General features: G+C 32.7%; 1 protein-coding gene across 6 annotated transcripts in view; it reads left to right on the top strand.

Moving 5' to 3' along the window:
* rptor (regulatory associated protein of MTOR, complex 1) overlaps positions 1-25,605 on the top strand; it is a 389,484-nt gene that overhangs the window by 25,513 nt on the left and 338,366 nt on the right. The window lies entirely within an intron of this gene.

Genomic DNA, 25,605 nt, shown 5'->3' with positions numbered 1-25,605 from the left:
CTTTCTTTCTTTCAAATCGATCTTTCTGTCTTTCTAACTAATCTTTCTTTTTTTCTATCTTTCTTTCTAACTAATCTTTCTTTCTATCTATCTTTCTAACTAATCTTTCTTTCTATCTATCTTTCTTTCTAATCTATCTTTCTTTCTTTCTAACTAATCTTTCTTTCGTTCTAACAAATCTTTCTTTCACTGAAACTAATCTTTCTATCTATTATTTATCTATCTTTCTAACCAATCGTTTTCTTTCTTTCTAACTATTCTTTCTTTCTTTCTAACTAATCTTTCTTTCTTTCTTTCTTTCTTTCTTTCTTTCTTTCTTTCTTTCTTTCTTTCTTTCTACTTAGTCTATCTTTCTTTCTAACTAATCTATCTATCTTTCTTTCTAACTAATCTATCTTTCTTTCTTTCTTTCTAACTAATCTATCTCTCTTTCTTTCTCTCTTTCTTTCTTTCTAACTAATCTATCTTTCTCTTTCTTTCTTTCTAACTTATCTATCTTCCTTTCTTTTATTTCTTTCTAACTAATCTATCTTTCTTTCTCTTTCTTTCTTTCTTTCTTTCTAACTTATCTATCTTCCTTTCTTTCTAACTAATCTTCCTTTCTTTCTTTCTAACGAATCTTTCTTTTTTTCTAACTAATCCATCTTTCTTTCTTTCTTTCTTTCTTTCTTTCTTTCTTTCTTTCTTTCTTTCTTTCTTTCTTTCTTTCTTTCTTTCTTTCTTTCTTTCTTTCTTTCTTTCTTTCTTTCTTTCTAACTAATCCATCTTTCTTTCTAACTAATCCATCTTTCTTTCTTTCTAACTAATCTTTCTTTTTTCTAACAAATCTATCTTTCTTTCTAACTAATCTTTCTTTCTTTCTTCTAACTAATCTATCTATCTTTCTTTGTTTCTAACTAGTCTTTCTTTCTTTCTAACTAATCTATCTTTCTTTCTTTCTAACTAATCTATTTTTCTTTCTATCTAACTAATCTATCTTTCTTTCTTTCTAACTAATCTATCTTTCTTTCTTTCTAACTAATCTATCTTTCTTTCTTTCTAACTAATCTATCTTTTTTCTTTCTAACTAATTTTTCTAACTAATCTATCTTTCTTTCTTAACTACTCTATCTTTCTTTCTTTCTTTCAAATCGATCTTTCTGTCTTTCTAACTAATCTTTCTTTCTATCTATCTTTCTTTCTAACTAATCTTTCTTTCTATCTATCTTTCTAACTAATCTTTCTTTCTATCTATCTTTCTTTCTAATCTATCTTTCTTTCTAACTAATCTTTCTTTTGTTCTAACAAATCTTTCTTTCACTGAAACTAATCTTTCTTTTGTTCTAACAAATCTTTCTTTCACTGAAACTAATCTTTCTATCTATTATTTATCTATCTTTCTAACCAATCGTTTTCTTTCTTTCTAACTATTCTTTCTTTCTTTCTTTCTTTCTAACTAATCTTTCTTTCTTTCTTTCTTTCTACTTAGTCTATCTTTCTTTCTAACTAATCTATCTATCTTTCTTTCTAACTAATCTATCTTTCTTTCTTTCTTTCTTTCTAACTAATCTATCTTTCTCTTTCTTTCTAACTTATCTATCTTCCTTTCTTTCTTTCTTTCTGTCTAACTAATCTATCTTTCTTTCTCTTTCTTTCTTTCTTTCTTTCTTTCTTTCTTTCTTTCTTTCTTTCTTTCTTTCTTTCTTTCTTTCTTTCTTTCTTTCTTTCTTTCTTTCTTTCTTTCTTTCTTTCTTTCTTTCTTTCTTTCTTTCTTTCTTTCTTTCTTTCTTTCTTTCTTTCTTATCTATCTTCCTTTCTTTCTAACTAATCTTTCTTTCTTTCTAACGAATCTTTCTTTTTTTCTAACTAATCCATCTTTCTTTCTTTCTTTCTTTCTTTCTTTCTTTCTTTCTTTCTTTCTTTCTTTCTTTCTTTCTTTCTTTCTTTCTTTCTTTCTTTCTTTCTAACTAATCCATCTTTCTTTCTAACTAATCCATCTTTCTTTCTTTTTAACTAATCTTTCTTTTTTTCTAACAAATCCATCTTTCTTTCTAACTAATCTTTCTTTCTTTCTAACTAATCTATCGATCTTTCTTTGTTTCTAACTAGTCTTTCTTTCTTTCTAACTAATCTATCTTTCTTTCTTTCTAACTAATCTATCTTTCTTTCTTTCTAACTAATCTATCTTTCTTTCTTTCTAACTAATCTATCTATCTTTCTTTCTAACTAATCTATCTATCTTTCTTTCTAACTATTCTATCTTTCTTTCTTTCTAACTAACTTATCTATCTTTCTTTCTAACTAATCTATCTATCTTTCTTTATTTCTAACTAATCTATCTTTCTTTCTTTCTAACTAATCTATCTTTCTAACTAATCTATCTATTTTTCTTTCCAACTAATCTCTTTCTTTCTAACTAATCTATCTTTCTTTCTTTCTTTCTAACTAATCTATATGTAAGGAACTCAGCTTTTTGGAAATATTAATAATCAATAATATCTTGTTATTATTAATTATAAATATTTGGGTCAGTTAATTGGATTAACTTGATGTGGCTGAATTAATATTACAATCAATTAATCAGTTCTTCCAACGAACTCTTTTGATTATTAATTTATTCTAAGAAAAGGGTATCTTCCATGGCCACCGAAGAATAATTATTTCTTCGCCTGTACAGTACTTTGAGCCAGTAGCAAAAACCGTGATCGTAAAGTGACTTGTATTGCCATCAAAACAGAACCAAATACATATTATGTACAAGTTTTATTAACTAAATATAGATATTTATATGAATATAAATAAACTAAGCAACATACACACATGAATACATAAATAGGTTAGTGATAGGATGAAATTGGAAACCGGAAGAGGGTCTATGAGAAGAACCATCAGAATTTCATTTTCACATTTCATTGAATTGAATACTTGCATTTGTAATGGGAACAATTCTTGAAGTTGTTGAAAATTGAAGTCGTTGATGGTTCCGGCAGTGTCAAGTGGAAGTTGGTTGAGCGTTCTCTTTCTCCAGGAACGCATGGCTGGTTTGGGCAAGGCCTGGGACTCTGTTGAGGCCACGACGAGCACCCAGGAGAAGTGAGGAAGTCGGAAGGATGGGTGATTGGAGTCGTTGTTGGTTGGAGTCTTTGTTCCAAAACTCTTGAGATTGTCCTTGGTTCTTTGTGAGAGAGTCATCTCTCTCCTGCCTGAGCCCATATCTGGTTGGAATCGAGGCCTGCTGGGCCCTGGGGCCCCCGTGGAGGGGGAGGGGGCTCCCCAGTATCACCAGAACAGTGTTGCGGCTGGATGAAAGAACTAAGAGAGCGAGGTCACATGTGGACTGTCTCTAATAAGGCCTGGAGAAGATCCTCCCCTAAGGGTTGAACTCGACCAATCAGAAAGGGGACATGTCTGAGAGGGAAAGTGGCTCTTAGTTGATTTACGGATCTTTGTCCCATAATATGATTATACCTTCATTAATGCTAAAATAGCTATAACACATCCACACCGCATTAAGGAAGAAGGTGATGTACATCGAAGTGTGAGTCATTAAATGAGGATTAATTAGTTAGGAGGCATGATACAGGTGAGGTTACATTGATCGTTAGTTGGTTGTATACCAGGATACATACCATAATATATACCTAATAGTACACGAGACAGTAAACCATTTACACTGTTTCTTTCAAAGTTTTATGCATGTTCATTTATAGATCAGTTAGTCTATGATTAATGCAGCAAAGTCTGTTTTAAAGAGGGTTTCTGTTTCATAGTCTCTCTCTTGAGTATGTGGCCACATTCCTCGGAGGTCGTAAAATCTCCTTATCATGCCCTGTAACCTGACACTGTTTCTGCCCTTGTGTTTGTTCATTTGGGCTGTGTGAGGAGTTTCATAAACCTTTGTATATAATGAATAATTAGTATGTGTCTGATTGGTCCATACCCTACACTATCTTTCTTTCTTTCTAACTAATCTATCTTTCTTTCTTTCTAACTAATCTATCTGTCTTTATTTCTTTCTAATTAATCTTTCTTTCTAACTAACTAATCTATCTTTCTTTCTTTCTAACTAATGTTTCTTCCTTTCTAACTGATCTATCTTTCTTACTAATCTCTTTCTTTCTTTCTAACTAATCCTTTCTTTCTTTCTTTCTTTCTACTTAATCTATCTTTCTTTCTAACTAATCTACCTTTATTTCTAACTAATCTTTCTTTCTAACTAAGCTATCTTTCTTTCTCTTTCTTTCTTTCTAACTAATCTTTCTTTCTTTCTAACTAATCTATCTTTCTTTCTTTCTTTCTTTTGAACTAATCCATCTTTCTTTCTTTCCTTCTAACTAATCCATCTTTCTTTCTAACTAATCCTTCTTTCTTTCTTTCTAACTAATCTTTCTTTCTTTCTAACTAATCTATCTATCTTTGTTTCTAACTAATCTTTCTTACTTTCTAACTAATCTATCTTTCTTTCTAACTAATCTATCTTTCTTTCTAAGTAATCTATCTTTCTTTCTTTCTAACTAATCCATCTTTCTTTCTAACAAATCCATCTTTCTTTCTAACTAATCTTTCTTTCTTTCTAACTAATCCATCTTTCTTTCTAACAAATCCATCTTTCTTTCTAACTAATCTTTCTTTCTTTCTAACTAATCCATCTTTTTCTTTCTAACTAATCTATCTATCTTTCTTTCTTTCTAACTAATCTATCTTTCTTTCTAACTAATCTACCTATCTTTCTTTCTTTCTAACTAATCTTTCTTTCTTTCTAACTAATCTATCTATCTTTTTTCTTTCTAACTAATCTTTCTTTCTTTCTAACTAATCTTTCTTTCTTTCTAACTAATCTTTCTTTCTTTCTTACTAATCTTTTTTTCTTTCTAAGTAATCTTTCTTTCTAACTAATCTTTCTTTCTTTCTAACTAATCTTTTACTAAATAATCTATCTTTCTTTCTTAACTACTCTATCTTTCTTTCTTTCTTTCAAATCGATCTTTCTGTCTTTCTAACTAATCTTTCTTTCTATCTATCTTTCTTTCTAACTAATCTTTCTTTCTATCTATCTTTCTAACTAATCTTTCTTTCTATCTATCTTTCTTTCTAATCTATCTTTCTTTCTTTCTAACTAATCTTTCTTTCGTTCTAACAAATCTTTCTTTCACTGAAACTAATCTTTCTATCTATTATTTATCTATCTTTCTAACCAATCGTTTTCTTTTTTTTTCTAACTATTCTTTCTTTCTTTCTTTCTTTTGAACTAATCCATCTTTCTTTCTTTCCTTCTAACTAATCCATCTTTCTTTCTAACTAATCCTTCTTTCTTTCTTTCTAACTAATCTTTCTTTCTTTCTAACTAATCTATCTATCTTTCTTTGTTTCTAACTAATCTTTCTTACTTTCTAACTAATCTATCTTTCTTTCTAACTAATCTATCTTTCTTTCTAAGTAATCTATCTTTCTTTCTTTCTAACTAATCAATCTTTCTTTCTAACAAATCCATCTTTCTTTCTAACTAATCTTTCTTTCTTTCTAACTAATCCATCTTTCTTTCTAACAAATCCATCTTTCTTTCTAACTAATCTTTCTTTCTTTCTAACTAATCCATCTTTTTCTTTCTAACTAATCTATCTATCTTTCTTTCTTTCTAACTAATCTATCTTTCTTTCTAACTAATCTACCTATCTTTCTTTCTTTCTAACTAATCTTTCTTTCTTTCTAACTAATCTATCTATCTTTTTTCTTTCTAACTAATCTTTCTTTCTTTCTAACTAATCTTTCTTTCTTACTAATCTTTTTTTCTTTCTAAGTAATCTTTCTTTCTAACTAATCTTTCTTTCTTTCTAACTAATCTTTTACTAAATAATCTATCTATCTTTCTTTCTTTCTAAATAATCTATCTATCTTTCTAAATAATCTATCTTTCTTTCTTTCTAACTAATCTATCTATCTTTCTAACTAATCTATCTATCTTTCTTTCTAACTAATCTATCTATCTTTCTTTCTAACTAATCTATCTATCTTTCTTTCTAACTAATCTATCGTACTTCCTTTCTAACTAATCTATCGTTCTTTCTTTCTAACTAATCTATCTATCTTTCTTTCTAACTAATCTATCTATCTATCTTTCTTTCTAACTAATCTATCTTTCTTTCTAACTAATCTATCTTTCTTTCTTTCTAACTAATCTATCTGTCTTTCTTTCTAACTAATCTATCTTTTTTCTTTCTAACTAATCTTTCTAACTAATCTCTGTTTTCGAACTAATCTGTCTTTCTTTCTTTCTTTCTCACTAATCTATCTTTTTTCTTTCTAACTAATCTATCTTTTTTCTTTCTAACTAATCTTTCTAACTAATCTATCTTTCTTTCTTAACTACTCTATCTTTCTTTCTTTCTTTCAAATCGATCTTTCTGTCTTTCTAACTAATCTTTCTTTCTATCTATCTTTCTTTCTAACTAATCTTTCTTTCTATCTATCTTTCTAACTAATCTTTCTTTCTATCTATCTTTCTTTCTAATCTATCTTTCTTTCTTTCTAACTAATCTTTCTTTCGTTCTAACAAATCTTTCTTTCACTGAAACTAATCTTTCTATCTATTATTTATCTATCCTTCTAACCAATCGTTTTCTTTTTTTTCTAACTATTCTTTCTTTCTTTCTTTCTTTTGAACTAACCCATCTTTCTTTCTTTCCTTCTAACTAATCCATCTTTCTTTCTAACTAATCTTTCTTTCTTTCTAACTAATCTATCTATCTTTCTTTGTTTCTAACTAATCTTTCTTACTTTCTAACTAATCTATCTTTCTTTCTAATTAATCTATCTTTCTTTCTTTCTAAGTAATCTATCTTTCTTTCTTTCTAACTAATCCATCTTTCTTTCTAACAAATCCATCTTTCTTACTAACTAATCTTTCTTTCTTTCTAACTAATCTATCTATTTTTATTTGTTTTTAACAATCTTTCTTTCTTTCTTTCTAACTAATCCATCTTTTTCTTTCTAACTAATCTATCTATCTTTCTTTCTTTCTAACTAATCTATCTTTCTTTCTAACTAATCTATCTATCTTTCTTTCTTTCTAACTAATCTTTCTTTCTTTCTAACTAATCTATCTTTTTTCTTTCTAACTAATCTTTCTTTCTAACTAATCTTTCTTTTTTCTAACAAATCAATCTTTATTTCTGTCTAACTAATCTTTATTTCTTTCTGACTAATCTATCTATCTTTCTTTCTAACTAATCTTTATTTATTTCTAACTAATCTATCTTTCTTTCTAACTAATCTCTTTCTTTCTTTCTAACTAATCTTTCTTTCTTTCTTTCTTACTAATCTTTTTTTCTTTCTAAGTAATCTTTCTTTCTAACTAATCTTTCTTTCTTTCTAACTAATCTTTTACTAAATAATCTATCTAGCTTTCTTTCTTTCTAAATAATCTATCTTTCTTTCTAACTAATCTATCTTTCTTTCTTTCTAACTAATCTATCTATCTTTCTAACTAATCTATCTATCTTTCTTTCTAACTAATCTATCTATCTTTCTTTCTAACTAATCTATCGTACTTTCTTTCTAACTAATCTATCGTTCTTTCTTTCTAACTAATCTATCTATCTTTCTTTCTAACTAATCTATCTTTCTTTCTAACTAATCTATCTTTCTTTCTTTCTAACTAATCTATCTCTCTTTCTTTCTAACTAATCTATCTTTTTTCTTTTTTCTTTCTAACTAATCTCTTTCTAACTAATCTCTTTTTTCGAACTAATCTGTCTTTCTTTCTTTCTCACTAATCTATCTTTTTTCTTTCTAACTAATCTATATTTTTTCTTTCTAACTAATCTATCTATCTTTCTTTCTAACTAATCTATCTTTTTTCTTTGTAACTAATCTTTCTAACTAATCTATCTTTCTTTCTTAACTACTCTATCTTTCTTTCTTTCTTTCTTTCAAATCGATCTTTCTGTCTTTCTAACTAATCTTTCTTTCTATCTATCTTTCTTTCTAACTAATCTTTCTTTCTATCTATCTTTCTAACTAATCTTTCTTTCTATCTATCTTTCTTTCTAATCTATCTTTCTTTCTTTCTAACTAATCTTTCTTTCGTTCTAACAAATCTTTCTTTCACTGAAACTAATCTTTCTATCTATTATTTATCTATCTTTCTAACCAATCGTTTTCTTTCTTTCTAACTATTCTTTCTTTCTTTCTTTCTTTCTAACTAATCTTTCTTTCTTTCTTTCTTTCTTTCTACTTAGTCTATCTTTCTCTCTAACTAATCTATCTATCTTTCTTTCTAACTAATCTATCTTTCTTTCTTTCTTTCTAACTAATCTATCTTTCTCTTTCTTTCTTTCTAACTTATCTATCTTCCTTTCTTTCTTTCTTTCTAACTAATCTATCTTTCTTTCTCTTTCTTTCTTTCTTTCTTTCTTTCTTTCTTTCTTTCTTTCTTTCTTTCTTTCTTTCTTTCTTTCTTTCTTTCTTTCTTTCTTTCTTTCTTTCTTTCTTTCTTTCTTTCTTTCTTTCTTTCTTTCTTTCTTTCTTTCTTTCTTTCTAACTTATCTATCTTCCTTTCTTTCTAACTAATCCATCTTTCTTTCTTTCTTTCTTTCTTTCTTTCTTTCTTTCTTTCTTTCTTTCTAACTAATCCATCTTTCTTTCTAACTAATCCATCTTTCTTTCTAACTAATCCATCTTTCTTTCTTTCTAACTAATCTTTCTTTCTTTCTAACAAATCCACCTTTCTTTCTAACTAATCTTTCTTTCTTTCTAACTAATCTATCTATCTTTCTTTATTTCTAACTAATCTATCTTTCTTTCTTTCTAACTAATCTATCTTTCTTTCTAACTAATCTATCTATTTTTCTTTCCAACTAATCTCTTTCTTTCTTTCTGACTAATCTATCTTTCTTTCTTTCTTTCTAACTAATCTATCTTTCTTTCTTTCTAACTAATCTATCTTTCTTTCTTTCTAACTAATCTATCTGTCTTTATTTATTTCTAATTAATCTTTCTTTCTAACTAACTAATCTATCTTTCTTTCTTTCTTTTCTAACTAATCTATCTTTCTTTCTTTCTAACTAATGTTTCTTCCTTTCTAACTAATCTATCTTTCTTACTAATCTCTTTCTTTCTTTCTAACTAATCCTTTCTTTCTTTCTTTCTTTCTTTCTTTCTTTCTTTCTTTCTTTCTTTCTTTCTTTCTTTCTTTCTTTCTTTCTTTCTTTCTTTCTTTCTTTCTTTCTTTCTTTCTTTCTTTCTTTCTTTCTTTCTTTCTTTCTTTCTTTCTTTCTTTCTTTCTTTCTTTCTTTCTTTCTTTCTTTCTTTCTTTCTTTCTTTCTTTCTTTCTTTCTACTTAATCTATCTTTCTTTCTAACTAATCTATCTTTTTTTCTAACTAATCTTTCTTTCTAACTAAGCTATGTTTCTTTCTCTTTCTTTCTTTCTAACTAATCTTTCTTTCTTTCTAACTAATCTATCTTTCTTTCTTTCTTTCTTTTGAACTAATCCATCTTTCTTTCTTTCCTTCTAACTAATCCATCTTTCTTTCTAACTAATCCTTCTTTCTTTCTTTCTAACTAATCTTTCTTTCTTTCTAACTAATCTATCTATCTTTCTTTGTTTCTAACTAATCTTTCGTACTTTCTAACTAATCTATCTTTCTTTCTAACTAATCTATCTTTCTTTCTTTCTAAGTAATCTATCTTTCTTTCTTTCTAACTAATCTATCTGTCTTTATTTATTTCTAATTAATCTTTCTTTCTTTCTAACTAACTAATCTATCTTTCTTTCTTTCTTTCTAACTAATCTATCTTTCTTTCTAACTAATGTTTCTTCCTTTCTAACTAATCTATCTTTCTTACTAATCTCTTTCTTTCTTTCTAACTAATCCTTTCTTTCTTTCTTTCTTTCTTTCTTTCTACTTAATCTATCTTTCTTTATAACTAATCTATCTTTCTTTCTCTTTCTTTCTTTCTAACTAATCTTTCTTTCTTTCTAACTAATCTATCTTTCTTTCTTTCTTTCTTTTGAACTAATCCATCTTTCTTTCTTTCCTTCTAACTAATCCATCTTTCTAACTAATCCTTCTTTCTTTCTTTCTAACTAATCTTTCTTTCTTTCTAACTAATCTATCTATCTTTCTTTGTTTCTAACTAATCTATCTATCTTTCTTTCTAACTAATCTATCTTTCTTTCTAACTAATCTATCTTTCTTTCTTTCTAAAGTAATCTATCTTTCTTTCTTTCTAACTAATCCATCTTTCTTTCTAACAAATCCATCTTTCTTTCTAACTAATCCATCTTTTTCTTTCTAACTAATCTATCTATCTTTCTTTCTTTCTAACTAATCTATCTTTCTTTCTAACTAATCTATCTATCTTTCTTTCTTTCTAACTAATCTTTCTTTCTTTCTAACTAATCTATCTATCTTTTTTTCTTTCTAACTAATCTTTCTTTCTTTCTAACTAATCTTTCTTTTTTCTAACAAATCAATCTTTCTTTCTAACTAATCTTTATTTCCTTCTAACTAATCTTTCTTTCTTTCTGACTAATCTATCTATCTTTCTTTCTAACTAATCTTTATTTCTTTCTAACTAATCTATCTTTCTTTCTAACTAATCTATCTTTCTTTCTTTCTAACTAATCTTTCTTTCTTTCTTTCTTACTAATCTTTTTCTCTTTCTAAGTAATCTTTCTTTCTAACTAATCTTTCTTTCTTTCTAACTAATCTTTTACTAAATAATCTATCTATCTTTCTTTCTAAATAATCTATCTATCTTTCTTTCTAACTAATCTATCTTTCTTTCTTTCTAACTAATCTATCTATCTTTCTAACTAATCTATCTATCTTTCTTTCTAACTAATCTATCTATCTTTCTAACTAATCTATCTATCTTTCTTTCTAACTAATCTATCGTACTTTCTTTCTTACTAATCTATCGTACTTTTTTTCTAACTAATCTATCTATCTTTCTTTCTAACTAATCTATCTTTCTTTCTAACTAATCTATCTTTCTTTCTTTCTAACTAATCTATCTGTCTTTCTTTCTAACTAATCTATCTTTTTTCTTTCTAACTAATCTCTTTCTAACTAATCTCTTTTTTCGAACTAATCTGTCTTTCTTACTTTCTTTCTCACTAATCTATCTTTTTTCTTTCTAACTAATCTATATTTTTTCTTTCTAACTAATCTATCTATCTTTCTAACTAATCTATCTTTTTTCTTTCTAACTAATCTATCTATCTTTCTTTCTAACTAATCTATCGTTCTTTCTTTCTAACTAATCTATCGTTCTTTCTTTCTAACTAATCTATCATTCTTTCTTTCTAACTAATCTATCTATCTTTCTTTCTAACTAATCTATATATCTATCTTTCTTTCTAACTAATCTATCTTTCTTGCTTTCTAACTAATCTATCTATCTTTCTTTTTAACCAATCTATCTTTTTTCTTTCTGACTAATCTCTTTCTTTCTTTCTTTCTTTCTTTCTTTCTTTCTTTCTTTCTTTCTTTCTTTCTTTCTTTCTTTCTTTCTTTCTTTCTTTCTTTCTTTCTTTCTTTCTTTCTTTCTTTCTTTCTTTCTTTCTTTCTTTCTTTCTTTCTTTCTTTCTTTCTTTCTTTCTTTCTTTCTTTCTTTCTTTCTTTCTTTCTTTCTCACTAATCTATCTTTCTTTCATTCTAACAAATCTATCTTTCTTTCATTCTAACAAATCTATCTTTCTTTCTTTCTAACTAATCTTTCTTTTTTCTAACTAATCTGTCTTTCTTTAATTCTAACAAATCTATCTATCTTTCTTTCCTTCTAACTAATCTATCTTTCTTTCTTTCTAATTAATCTTTCTTTCTAACTAATCTATCCCCTTTCTTTCTAACTAATCTATCTATCCTTCTTTCTTACTAATCTTTCTTTCTTTCTAAGTAATCTTTATTTCTAACTAATCTTTCTTTCTTTCTAACTAATCTATCTATCTTTCTTTCTAACTAATCTATCTTTCTTTCTTTCTTTCTAACTAATCTTTCTTTTTTTCTAACTAATCTATCTATCTTTCTTTCTAACTAATCCTTTCTTTCTTTCTTTCTTTTTAACAAATCGATCTTTCTTTCTAACTAATCCTTTCTTTCTTTCTTTCTAACTAATCCTTTCTTTCTTTCTAACTAATCCTTTCTTTCTTTCTAACTAATCTATTTTTCTTTCTATCTAATTAATCTTTCTATCTATCTTTCTAACTAATCTTTCTTTCTAATCTATCTTTCTTTCTAACTAATATTTCTCTCTAACTAATCTTTCTTTCATTGAAACTAATCTTTCTATCTATATATTATTCATCTATCTTTCTAACCAATCGTTTTCTTTCTTTCTAACTATTCTTTCTTTCTGACTAATCCATCTATCAAACTTCAAACTACTTTAAACTTCAAACTACTTTAAACGTATTCAAACTCTCTGGTCCGGCTTTCTCAAGCCAACTTAAAGGTTGTCTCATCAAACTTTTTTTCTAGTTAACAACTTGCTCTTCCAGTTAAAGAGACATTTCTCAAAATATCTTTGTTTGTTCCACACAAGAAAGAAAAGCAGGGAATTCTAGCTTCTTTTTTTTTTTAAGGAGTCACTTCAAGAAGAGCTCACTTTACTTCCAGTCATCTTCTTTCTCTATCTTGAGCAAGAGCTTTCTCTATCTCAGCAGTTCACCTGCATCAGGTGGCACACACAGACATGCTTTTTTCTGTTTCTGATCTTTGCGCTGTGGTAGATCAGGTCAGTGTGGTCCCTTGCTGTGTCCCCATGACTCACTGACCTTTCCCTGACCACAGGAGCTCATTACCTCCCTCCATACAGGAAGTTTATTCCCATGTTTGAGTATTTGCATATGGGGTGCTGAAGAAGACCAGACATTTTACCCTATTGACATTTATCTTGAAAGGTACAATGAACATGAACTATTCCAAAAAATGCTATCATGTCTGCTAATAATAGTATAGGGAGCAGCGGGGCCGAGTGGCGTGCATTCTACAAGATAAGACATTTATCAGACACTTAGGCTCTGTTGCACAACAAATCCTTCACCATCGTCTTTTGATCAGTGAACTGGCATTCCTGTTGAACTGTGTGCAACTGCAACTCGTGCTGTAACTCGTGTTGGATTTTTATAATCTCAAAAATGCATTCCTCTAAATGTGTGTGTGCGTGTGTGGCGAGCATGATAATTTTGCATTGTGGATGTTTTTTGCATTGTTGGAACTGTGCCACTTTATTTCTGTCTATGTGTTCTGTGTTGGTTCTGATTTTGATGATGAATTTTGTATATTTACTCCAGGGACCCCAAAGAAAACTAACGTCGTGTTAGTAAGATCGTGTTGAGAGCCGCAGAAAGTTTCATACCATTTGGACAAAGAGAATTTTTTTAAAAAATTGAGCAAAAGTCAATGCAGGTTAAAAGGACCCCAAAGATAATCAGAGGGTGTGGTTCACCCATGAACATTCTGTCATTTACTCATTCTCCATGAGAATGAATTTATCTGAAATTCTTTCTTCTGCTGAACACAAAAGAAGATATTTTGACGAATGTGTGTAACCAAACAGTTGATAGACCCCATTGAGTTCCAGTTTTTTTTTCCCTATATGGAAGTCAATGAGGACCTGCAAAAGTTTGGTTACACACATTCTTCTAAATATCCTATTTTGTGTTCAGCAGAAGAAAGAAATTAATACATGGAGAGTGAGTAAATAATATCATATTTGGGTGAACTATCCCTTTAACTATCCATGTATACTATAGGCTGCTGTCCTGCTTATAACAAAGTGACAGACACAACTGATTACTTCAACTGTGTTTATGTTAACCCTGTGTGTATTTGACAATATTTGGACAATCAGACGCAGTTTAGATAAAGTCCAGTAATCGGGCGCTGTTTGACAGGTTTTTAGTGCGTGCGCGCTCAGCATGTACGTGCACAGAAAAAAAAACGCATGTCAGAACAGAACGCAAATGAAATGTTTAACCGGCAAGGCTTTAAAGCAAATGCAAATAATAAACTTTAGTGATTGAGAATGATTGAGAAGTGCAGTGTCCCGTGATTAACTCTACCGCTGTGTTAACATGTGATGCGAATTTATGTCAGACCATATTTTGAGTGCCCCCTAGTGGCAGCGGGGTTCTAAGCAGCCGCTTAGTTCACGTATAGCGTGAGCCGGCTCTGCATATCTGATATCTGGACATCCGACCTCCGTCTATCCGCATCCTAAAAGCCCCCTTTCCACTGCACACGACATTCGGACACGATTGTCGGAATTCGTCTCCTAGTGGCAGTCACACGGAACTTTCATTACGATCGTACACGTACAACATGGGAGAGAAGTTGATTCTCGCAGTCTACAAATACCCCATTCTGTATGATATAACTTGAGTTATACAAGAGAATCATACCGATATGTCAGCAGGAAAAATGAAGCTTGGCAGCGAGATTGTCGGTCTGCCAGGTGTGTTTTGATTAAATTCATAATTTTTACTTATTTATTAATAACCATATATTTGTTTAAAGTATTCAGTGTTTTGGATCAAGTTTAAAAAAAAAAGTATTAATACTTATCAACTTGCACCCACTGATTTGATTGGAAAACCACACATCCGGTCGGCCGGTCGCATACGGTCTGTTCGCAGAAGTTCAGATATTTCGACGGATCCAAAGCTCAAATCAGATCCGAATTTTCCGCACATGATCGGAACTCCCCGCAGCTCCTGTAGACTCTCCATTGGAAATGAATGACTTCTGGTCCGACGGCTGTCGTTTGTAGCGGATAGGCGGCTTAACAAGCATAACTGATACCCCTTTGAATTCCAAGCCACCACAAGTCGAGGACGGCACATTGATTCACTAATGGCGCTTTTCCACTGCATGGTACTGCTCAGTACGGTTTGGCGCCGCACGGTTTGGCTCGCTTAACTTTTCAACTGCGTGGTACGACTCGGCTCGGCTCGGCATGGCAAGGCTCGGTTTGCTTTTCCACTGCAGTTTGTACCGCTTCAAAGTTGGTGGGATTATAGACTGATCGTTATAGTTTATCCGCTCCTCGGCAACCAACGAGAGGAACGTCTGCACTTCGTCCACTGACCACGATTCACCCATTTCTTTTTTGGAAGTGTTTTTCTTTCTTTTTTCTTCAAGCAAGTCAAGCAAGTAGTTTTAAAACAGTTGCTACAGCGGTGGCTGTTACTGGCTAATTAAAGGGATAGTTCACCCAAAAAATGAAAATTCTGTCAGTAATTACTCACCCTCATGTTTTTCCAACCCCGCAAGACCTTCGTTCATCTTCGGAACACAAATTAAGATATTTTTGATTAAATCTGAGAGCTGGATCACTGCTCCATAGGCGTCTAAGGGATTGAAACTTGTTCCCTGAAAAGTTATTAAAAACATCTTATGTGGCAAATGTTAGAAGATGGCTACAGAACAAGAAAATATATGCTGCAGGGAGATAGAACAGGTAGCCTATTCATTACAGACAACAACTTTAGACGCATTTGTTGTTGAATTGGCTGACATCGACTGAAATGACTATTGCTCAAAAATCATAAAAAATACACTTACTTCTACTGGAGGTGACGTTGGATTGCAAACAGTAGGCAACGATCCACACTTGAGGATTAACTTTGAAGCAAGACCTGCTTTGAATTGACCCTCGTTCACAAAACAGTCAGTCAGAAAATGATTTGCGCAAACATAATTGTATTTTGGAAGTTTAAGTGGCACCTTTCCTTCGTAAATAAAATCCATCCACTGCGTTTTCAGTGGCTCTGATGTCGGAAGTAAGTGAAAACTACTATGTACATTATTACATCCCACAACAGAACAGTTATGTTTCTTAGGAGACATTTTCGTCAAGGCAGCACAAATTGTCAGAACACCGGCTGTCGTTGAAACAATGGAGGTACAGATCACAGAGGGCCGGGTCCATGCCAAAACCACAGTGTCAATCAAACCACGTCGGTGGGGCTTGCGCAATTCTACGTCACATTGAGCCGAATCTTAGAACAGCTCGTTCTGAGACAGTGCTTATGATTTATTGAGATTGTAAAAAAACACTGGGTGGATTTTTATCATTCTAGGGTGGTTTTGCTCACACACTTCCACACATTTATGTTCAAACACCATGTAAAAGTGAATTTTGCATAATAGGTGCCCTTTAATTCGTGTTCCGAAGATGAACGAAGGTCTTACAGGGTTGAAACAACATGAGGGTAATTACTGACAGAATTTTCATTTTTGGGTGAATTATCCCTTTAAATCTAGCGGGTTTGATTTCTCGCAAATACAATGATGCTGGTAGTGACGATTCTGTCTGACCAATCAGTGATCTGCCGTGTTTTCACGTCACATTTCATTATCGGTACGGTGCGCTTGGAACATCAACAGAGGTGGTACCATTTAAAGCAAGCCGAAGCGAGCCCTACCATACCGTACCATACAGTGGAAAACCGCCACTTCACCTCTGTTCACCTTTTCTTCAGCTCTCATCCTAAATAATGCCTTATCTGTGATCTCTTTACTCTCCAGCTCCAGCAGAGAGTATAGAGGGTACAGTTTAGACATGATTCCTATTATAAAAATATGAAACATTTTACACAGATTTCAATCAAGCCATCTTCTGAATTAAGAACGTACGATCGTACTAATAGGAAACAAGACACACTATCAGTGTGTATCTAACACCAACTATCTAATAGTTATAACAATTACATAACTTATATGTGATCTAAGCATAAGAGTAACATATATAGTTTGTAGACATAATATAGAATTATGTAGTTGAACAATCTTTGATTATAAGTCAGTCAGGAATTGTTTTGGGAGGTCCTTAAAGGGTTAGTTCACCCAAAAATTCTTTCAGTAATTACTCACCCTCATGTTGTACCAACCCTGTAAGACTTTCATTCATCTTCGGAACACAATTAAGATATTTTTGATGAAGTCTGAGAGCTGTCTCACTCCTTCATAGGCTGCTATGTAATTTCATCTGCCGGCCCAGAAAAGTTAGTAAAGACATCGTTAAAATAGTCCAAGTGACCACAGTGGCTCAACCTTAAGTTTATCAAGCGACGAGAATACTTTTTGTCTGCAAACCCCCCCCCCCCAAAAAACGACTTTATTCAGCTATTCATTTTCTTCTGTGAGGGCCTCTGTCATGAGTTTAAGAGAGCGCCACGACGCATGCACGAGAACTGAGGTCTGTTTTAAATCCTTTGTCTTGGGATCAAACAACCTCTGCCGTTATCTTGGTGGGTCCTGAGCTGTGCCATCTCTGAACTAATCAGTCTCTTCCAAACTATCTAACACTGATAAGTTTTTTGTTTAGCTGGGCTCATCTCTTTGAAGCTTGCATGGCCATAAAGTTCTTAGTTCTTAGCATAAAATTATTTTCATTGGTTAGATCAGACTGGCTGGAGCCTGGATTTTATGGTCCTGGAAGATTCATTTGTGTTTGGTTCCCCCATAAATCCTACACAACGATCACCGAAAATCATTTTGGGTGGGAATTAATGTAAACACAGATATCGGATACCAGTCCTGTCTAAAGTGAATGTAAACAGGCGGGCCAAAAAATCTGATATGGTCAAAAGATCGGATCTGTGCATTAAAACTTGCCGTGTAAATGGCACTTAAGTAACACTTTATAATACGTAGACAGTAACAAAGTATTACACACCATTAGCAAACTATTAGTTTATAGTTAATTAATAATTATTATATTGTAGTCTCTACATTGTTAATATATTAATAGGCTATACAAATATTGAGAAATGAGAACTATTTACAGTTAGTAAGTTAACAAAGCATAAAAAAATATTATTTAACTGTTTGCATATGAGCTAATTAAACAATATGGTTAATTACAGTGACAATGAATGAAGCTCAATATTTGTATATAGCCTATTCATATATTAACAAATTTAGGGACTGCAATACTGTATTGTACCGAATATAAGATGGCCCTTAATATAAGACCACCCCCATTTTTCAAAATTTACCATTTGGAAAAGGCTTTTTGGTAAAGAAAATGCTTTTATTTGAAAATATTTTTCATACTGCATATTTTTTATATTTACATTTTTGTATTGAAAGTATGGTAAATACTGGTAAAATGTACCAACAATTACATTTAAAAATAAACACTTTTTGGCATACCATAAAAATAACCTGTAGCCCATCTGGCAATCCAATTAGGCCATCCATCTCACAGTGAAAACCATGTAGCCTACCAAAATTTTATTAACAGTGGAAGTGAAATCTTATTGTAGTTTTGAAATCGGGGTTCCTTTATGTTTTAAAATCGCGTATGGGGGAAGTTTGGTCCCGGTAGCGAGGCACACAAACGTGACATTCACACGGCTCTTAGACGGTAAGCTTTTCTTTGAATCTTTGCGTTTTTAAGACTGTCTTTTTGTGCTCTTGATCTTCTAACATTACACTCTAAAACACTTCTTGGCACACTCATTTTACGCATATTTGGCACCTCCTTTGTTACGGCTGTATTATTGGCATGTAAAGTCTAGACCCTGAATGAAAAAAGACGAAAAAAAAACATTCTCATATTCGGAACAATACGGTATATTAACTATAAATTAACTATAAACTGATAGTTTGCAAATGATTTGTAAGTACTTTATTACTCTTCTTATAAAGTGTTACCCACACTTATTTTGTGATTGAATAGTGAATAGTGTTGTGCATTTGTTGTGGTATAGTTTTAAACAGATAAAGATTATAGTTTGTATTCTAACTGTAGCTGACTTGTCTGGGTCTGTGCTATCATCAACAGAATGCTGATCAGCAGCAACTTGTGCAGCAACATCATATGCACCTCCCATCCTTTCTTACGGTCATGATGGAGTTATCCATGATGCAGTGATCCTTCTTTTTCTCACTCTAAGTTCATCCTCCCCCCCACTCGCCTTTGGTTCACATTGCAGGTTTATGGACATTCGATTTTTTTATTTTTCCTTTTATGGACTCTCTCTCTCTCTCTCTCTCTCTCTCTCTCTCTCTCTCTCTCTCTCTCTCTCTCTCTCTCTCTCTCTCTCTCTTTCTCTCTCTCTCTATCTCATTCTCTTTCTCTCACCACTGTGAAGAGTATGAAGATGAATCTAAGATGAGCACTTTTCAAACAGGTTTCAGATGTGCTCTCAGACGAAGATGCAGTGAATTACTGAGGTGTTGCACTGTACCATAGGTGTGCTCTATTTGGAAATGCTGTAAACTGTACACAAAAATGTCATAGGTAAAAATTTAGAAATTTGTATTTTTGGTTAAACTATGCACGATTAATCATTGAAAGATTGCAATCTCGATTCAAACTTCCATGCGATCTCATTCCTAAATGACAACTATTTGCCTGTGTCTATTAAACCTTTGACAAAATCACACTGGCACATTCAAATCTGTGTTCTGTGTTACAAATATACATATTATCATAGAAGTACTTATTTTAAGGATATAAACACTGATATTTACGGTAGCTATCAAAATAGAGCAAATCAGCTTTTGAAAGTAACTTGGCATTTCAAATAAAGATTGCTTTAGTTCAAAAAGCTGATTCATCCAGTTTTGAAACTAGTGAAGTATTATTAAGTGAGTTTTTTAAGGCGACCGTAATTTTACAACGTATTATTTCCTTGGTGCAGCCACGCTATGACAGATAGGCCTATGTATCGCTTTTTTTTCTTTTCTATTCAAAATATTCACAAACTTGTTAACTATAGTATTATAGTAACTATGGTATATATATATATATATATATATATATATATATATATATGTATATATATATATATATATATATATGTATATATATATATATATATATATATATATATATATATACAGGTGCTGGTCATATAATTAGAATATCATCAAAAAGTTGATTTATTTCAGTAATTCCATTCAAAAAGTGAAATTTGGATATTATATTCATTCATTTCACACAGACTGATATATTTCAAGTGTTCATTCCTTTTAATTTTGATGATTATAACGGACAACTAATGAAAACCCCAAAATCAGTATCTCAGAAAATTAGAATATTGTGAAAAGGTTCAATATTGAAGACACCTGGTGTCACACTGTAATCAGCTAATTAACTCAAAACACCTGCTAAGGCCTTTTAAATGGTCTCTCAGTCTAGTTCTGTAGGCTACACAATCATTGGGAAGACTGCTGACTTGACACCTGTCCAAAAGATGACCATTGACATCTTGCACAAGGAGGGCAAGACACAAAAGGTCATTGCTAAAGAGACTGGCTGTTCACAGAGCTCTGTGTCCAAGCACATTAACAGAGGCGAAGGGAAGGAAAAGATGTGGTAGAAAAAAGTGTACAAGCAATAGGGATAACCGCACCCTGGAGAGGATTGTGAAACAAAACCCATTCAAAAATGTGGGGGAGATTCACAAAGAGTGGACTGCACTGGAGTCAGTGCTTCAAGAACCACCACGCACAGACGTATGCAAGACATGGGTTTCAGCTGTCGGATTCCTTGTGTCCAGCCACTCTTGAACAAGACACAGTGTCAGAAGCGTCTCGCCTGGGCTAAAGACAAAAAGGACTGGACTGCTGCTGAGCGGTCCAAAGTTATGTTCTCTGATGAAAGTAAATTTTGCATTTCCTTTGTAAATCAAGGTCCCAGAGTCTGGAGGAAGAGAGGAGAGGCACAGAATCCACGTTGCTTGAAGTCCAGTGTAAAGTTTCCACAGTCAGTGATGGTTTGGGGTGCCATGTCATCTGCTGGTGTTGGTCCACTGTGTTTTCTGAGGTCCAAGGTCAACGCAGCTGTCTACCAGGAAGTTTTAGAGCACTTCATGCTTCCTGCTGCTGACCAACTTTATGGAGATGTAGATTTCATTTTCCAACAGGACTTGACACCTGCACACAGTGCCAAAGCTACCAGTACCTTTAAGGACCATGGTATCCCTGTTCTTAATTGGCCATCAAACTCGCTTGACCTTAACCCTATAGAAAATCTATGAGGGAATTGTAAAGAGGTAGATGCGATATGCCAGACCCAACAATGCAGAAGAGACGAAGGCCACTATCAGAGCAACCTGGGCTCTCATAACACCTGAGCAGTGCCACAGACTGATCAACTCCATGCCACGCCGCATTGCTGCAGTAATTCAGGCAAAAGAAGCCCCAACTAAGTATTGAGTGCTGTACATGCTCATACTTTTCAAGTTCATAATTTTCAGTTGGCCAACATTTCTAAAAATCCTTTTTTTGTATTGGTCTTAAGTAATATTCTAATTTTCAGAGATACTGAATTTGGGATTTTCATTAGTTGTCAGTTTTAATCATCACAATTAAATGAAATAAACATTTGAAATAGAGCCCGACCGATATATCGGCGGGCCGATATTATCGGCCGATTTTAGGCATTTTCCTAACTATCGGTATCGGCATTTATAATGGCCGATAAATGAATATTTTAAAAAATGCGGGTACGGTGATTCATGTAAGGGTGGCGCTGCCAATAAAGCACCTAAAAGCTGTCACAAGAACTGGCAAAAATAATGATTATGAATACAACAAATATAGCAAGGAGACATTTTAATTGTTTATTAATAAACAAGTGTTTTCAGTCAGTGTCAGCCAAAGATGAAGTTGACGATGCTGACTCGCGATCTTCAGTGAGCGCGCGCCAGAGAGAAATGCACATTTCATACGATTACATGAGTCTGTCTGTCTTTCGTTTTGAATTGTTCTGTTTAAAAGTAGACATTTCAATATAGATATATTTCAATTCTCAGGTCTATACGCTGAGTTTCGGTTCATGAGACGAGCTCCAGTTCACCCGCAGGCGCCTCCGTGTCGAGATTATCTATCGTCTGCTAAATTTACTTCTTATAAATTAAATCCAGGCAAATGGCTGATGAAACCTTGATTAAAATTAAGATACAATTAATACAAAACGAAATTCACTTTGAAACGAAAGGTTTTGTGCTTTCTGTTTGATGTCTATGTGAAAGTTTCAAAGCATTAGTGCCGCTTTCAGAGCGCTCACGTCCGTAGTGCTGAACTGTCGCGTCTGTAACATTGTTTTTTCCTCATAAATGCAAACACGAAAAATAAAATAAAATAAAATAAAATGAATATTTTATGTAGCCTGTGGAGACTGAAAGCCAACCCTTCTTCATCCGGTGGGTAGTAGCCTACTTGTGATTTGCGCAGTGTAATTCACAGAATTGATTTCTCTGCTACAAGCCTCTGTCACGTATTGTGTGAGCTTGTGACTATTGCAAGCGCGCAGCTGAGAAGTCCTGATTATATTGTCTGCTATATTTAGGCCTTCTTCTTATTTATTAAGGCAATTGGTTGATGAAACATTGATTAAAATGCGTGGCACGAGCGATCTCCGACAGTAAACTGATTCTGCTTTGTCTCGGGTAAACAGCTGTTGCGACGCGAGCAGTAACGGCCGCGTCCGGTGTAGACACAGTGTTAAAGCTCATTCTGCCTTATAACGCTACGTTACAACATCAAGCAATATTCCAAAAATGTATATAATTATAACACTTTATATAGGGCCATTTTGCATTAAGAGTAGCCTAGTTTCACGTTTAGTACATTTTGCTTACTAATTATTTAAAATAGTATAAAAGTACTGTACATATGTAATTAAAAACGTTTTCATTATGATATTATTCATTTTACTTAAATAAAAAGACCTGAGTTCTTCCTCCACTGGTAGAGATTAGAGGAATTAAGAGTAAAAATACAAGATAATAAGGTTTTGTCAGTGACACTTTTTATATATTTATTGATACAAGTTATGACTAAATTAAAAGACAAAGTCGTCGTTAGTGAAGATTATGCAACAGTATTTAGAATATAATATAATATAACATGCAATGCAAACTAGTTTGGTTACAGCTCAGCTGTACAATTCTCATTCTATCATTCCCCCTGCCTCCATTACATATCTGTGTCACACAAGTGTTTGATTACCACATTTGAGTGATCATTGCAAAACGTGTTTATAAAATATATTTATTCTGTTTATAGCTCATGTGTAAAGTACCCATCAAAAGTTTGTACACACCAATAGGAAAGTGTCCAAACTTTTGACTGGTATACTGTACTATAATACACATAAATAATATTGCTTCTGTATTATAATATACACATAAATAATATCGGCCGATATATCGGTATCGGGCTTTTTTACTCCCTAATATCGGTATCGGCATCGGCCCCCAAAAATCCATATCGGTCGGGCTCTAATTTGAAATATATCAGTCTGTGTGTAATGAATGAATATAATATCCAAGTTTCACTTTTTGAATGGAATTACTGAAATAAATCAACTTGTTGATGATATTCTAATTATATGACCAGCACCTGTATATACGCACTATAAGTATATATAGTATTCTGATTGTCATACATATAAGTGAATGTGTTTTATAATTTAACTTTTAACTTTATAATTATCATGTTAGTTGATATAGCGCGTAATGAGCACCACTATTCAGAGGTTCTGTTGGATTTACATCACGTAAATTCATCCATTTTTCCCGAACTGCACAAAAGTAAGTGGCTGGTGAACTGGGAGAAGAATAGAGTAAACTTTATTGACTCATAGACAATGTGTATCTGATATAAAACACTTTGTCAAATTATATTTGAAAGGATTATTATTGCTGATTCCATAGACATCAACCTTCAGCCATATCACCCTGCAGCACAAGACTGGTAGCAGGGTTGAGCCTGGGTAGTACCATAATGGGAGACCTCCTGGAAAAACGTTGCTGCCGGAAGAGGTGCAAGTGAGGCCAGTAGGAGATGCTCACCCTGTGGTCTGTGGTCACCCTGGGTCCTAACGCCCAGTATAGTGATGGGGACACTATACTGTAACAAGGTCCTGACTCTCTGTGGTCATTAAAACTCCCAGGATTTCTTTCGAAAAAATAAAATAAAATAAAATAGGGGTTTATGTCATCCTGGCCAAATTTGCCCATTGGCCTCTGTCCATAATGGCTTCCTAATCATCTCCATACTGATTGGCTTCATCACTCTGTCTCCTCTCCACCAATAAGCTGGTGTGTGGTGGGCATTCTCGCGCAATATGGCTGTCGTCGCATCATCCAGGTGGATGGAAATTGAAACTTGGGTCACAAATCAGAACCGAGGGGGCAATGCCCCCGTTTGCCGCCTCGTGGTGCAGGCCCTGGTAGAATTCGTTTGGAATTATTGTACTTGTATCAAGTTAACACCCCATTAGTTATTCTAAATTCTAACATTCCTTCATTCTACCTTTAGTGCCACTCCCGCCCTCCCCCCAGCCCACCTCACTCTTAGAGTGACATCGGCCTACATGGAAAACACCCTGATGATGTACATCCAAAAATGTCATCAAAATTAATAAAACTATCCGGACATGAATATAAAAGATGACAACTTTTACTGCTGGTAATGACTAATGATTTAAAGCCCTGCATGTGCTTCTGAAAGGTAGGCTTATTTATGTATGTGTCAGGGAGAAATCATGCAGCTCACCTTATTGTGTGCTTTATATATATATATATATATACACTCACCTAAAGGATTATTAGGAACACCATACTAATACTGCTTGACCCCCTTTCGCCTTCAGAACTGCCTTAATGTAGAAATGTTGGCCCATATTGATAGGATAGCATCTTGCAGTTGATAGAGATTTGTGGGATGCACATCCAGGGCACGAAGCTCCCGTTCCACCACATCCCAAAGATGATCTATTGGGTTGAGATCTGGTGACTGTGGGGGCCATTTTAGTACAGTGAACTCATTGTCATGTTCAAGAAACCAATTTGAAATGATTCGAGCTTTGTGACATGGTGCATTATCCTGCTGGAAGTAACCATCAGAGGATGGGTACATGGTGGCCATAAAGGGATGGACATGGTTAGAAACAATGCTCAGGTAGGCTGTAGCATTTAAACACTGCCCAATTAGCACTAAGGGGCCTAAAGTGTAAACCATGTAAGCCATTCTTTGTAAACCCTAGAATCCCAGTAACTGAGCAGATTGTGAAATACTCAGACCGGCCCGTCTGGCACCAACAACCATGCCACGCTCAAAATTGCGTAAATCACCTTTCTTTCCCATTCTGACATTCAGTTTGGAGTTCAGGAGATTGTCTTGACCAGGACCACACCCCTAAATGCATTGAAGCAACTGCCATGTGATTGGCTGATTAGATAATTGCATTAAAGAGAAATTGAACAGGTGTTCCTAATAATCCTTTAGGTGAGTGTGTATTTATATATACATATATATATATATATATATATATATATATATATATATATATATATATACAGTATATATAAATATGCCATATATTAATATTTATAACCGCTACATTGAGCTGTGTACACGCAAGTGATGGGATTTCAGGTGTACGAGCACCGCTTGCACACGGTCGCTTTGCCTCTTGAACCACCACTGATTTGCTGCTTTCCATTTGTCTCTCATTGAAAATGAACTAGAGACTTATGCTTTCCGCATTTCCCATGTGAAACAGTTTTTATGTCGAAGCGGTACTGCCCAATTTATCAGCATCCCACCAGGAATTCTCCCGAATGTTCAGATGGCCACTTCAGGCCTGTGCA

The sequence above is a fragment of the Siphateles boraxobius genome, unplaced genomic scaffold (assembly GCF_051911475.1).
Source record: "Siphateles boraxobius isolate OS27281-9 unplaced genomic scaffold, OSU_SipBor_1 41, whole genome shotgun sequence".
NCBI classification, from domain to species: domain Eukaryota; kingdom Metazoa; phylum Chordata; class Actinopteri; order Cypriniformes; family Leuciscidae; genus Siphateles; species Siphateles boraxobius.
This window is presented reverse-complemented; position numbering and strand designations above follow the sequence as displayed.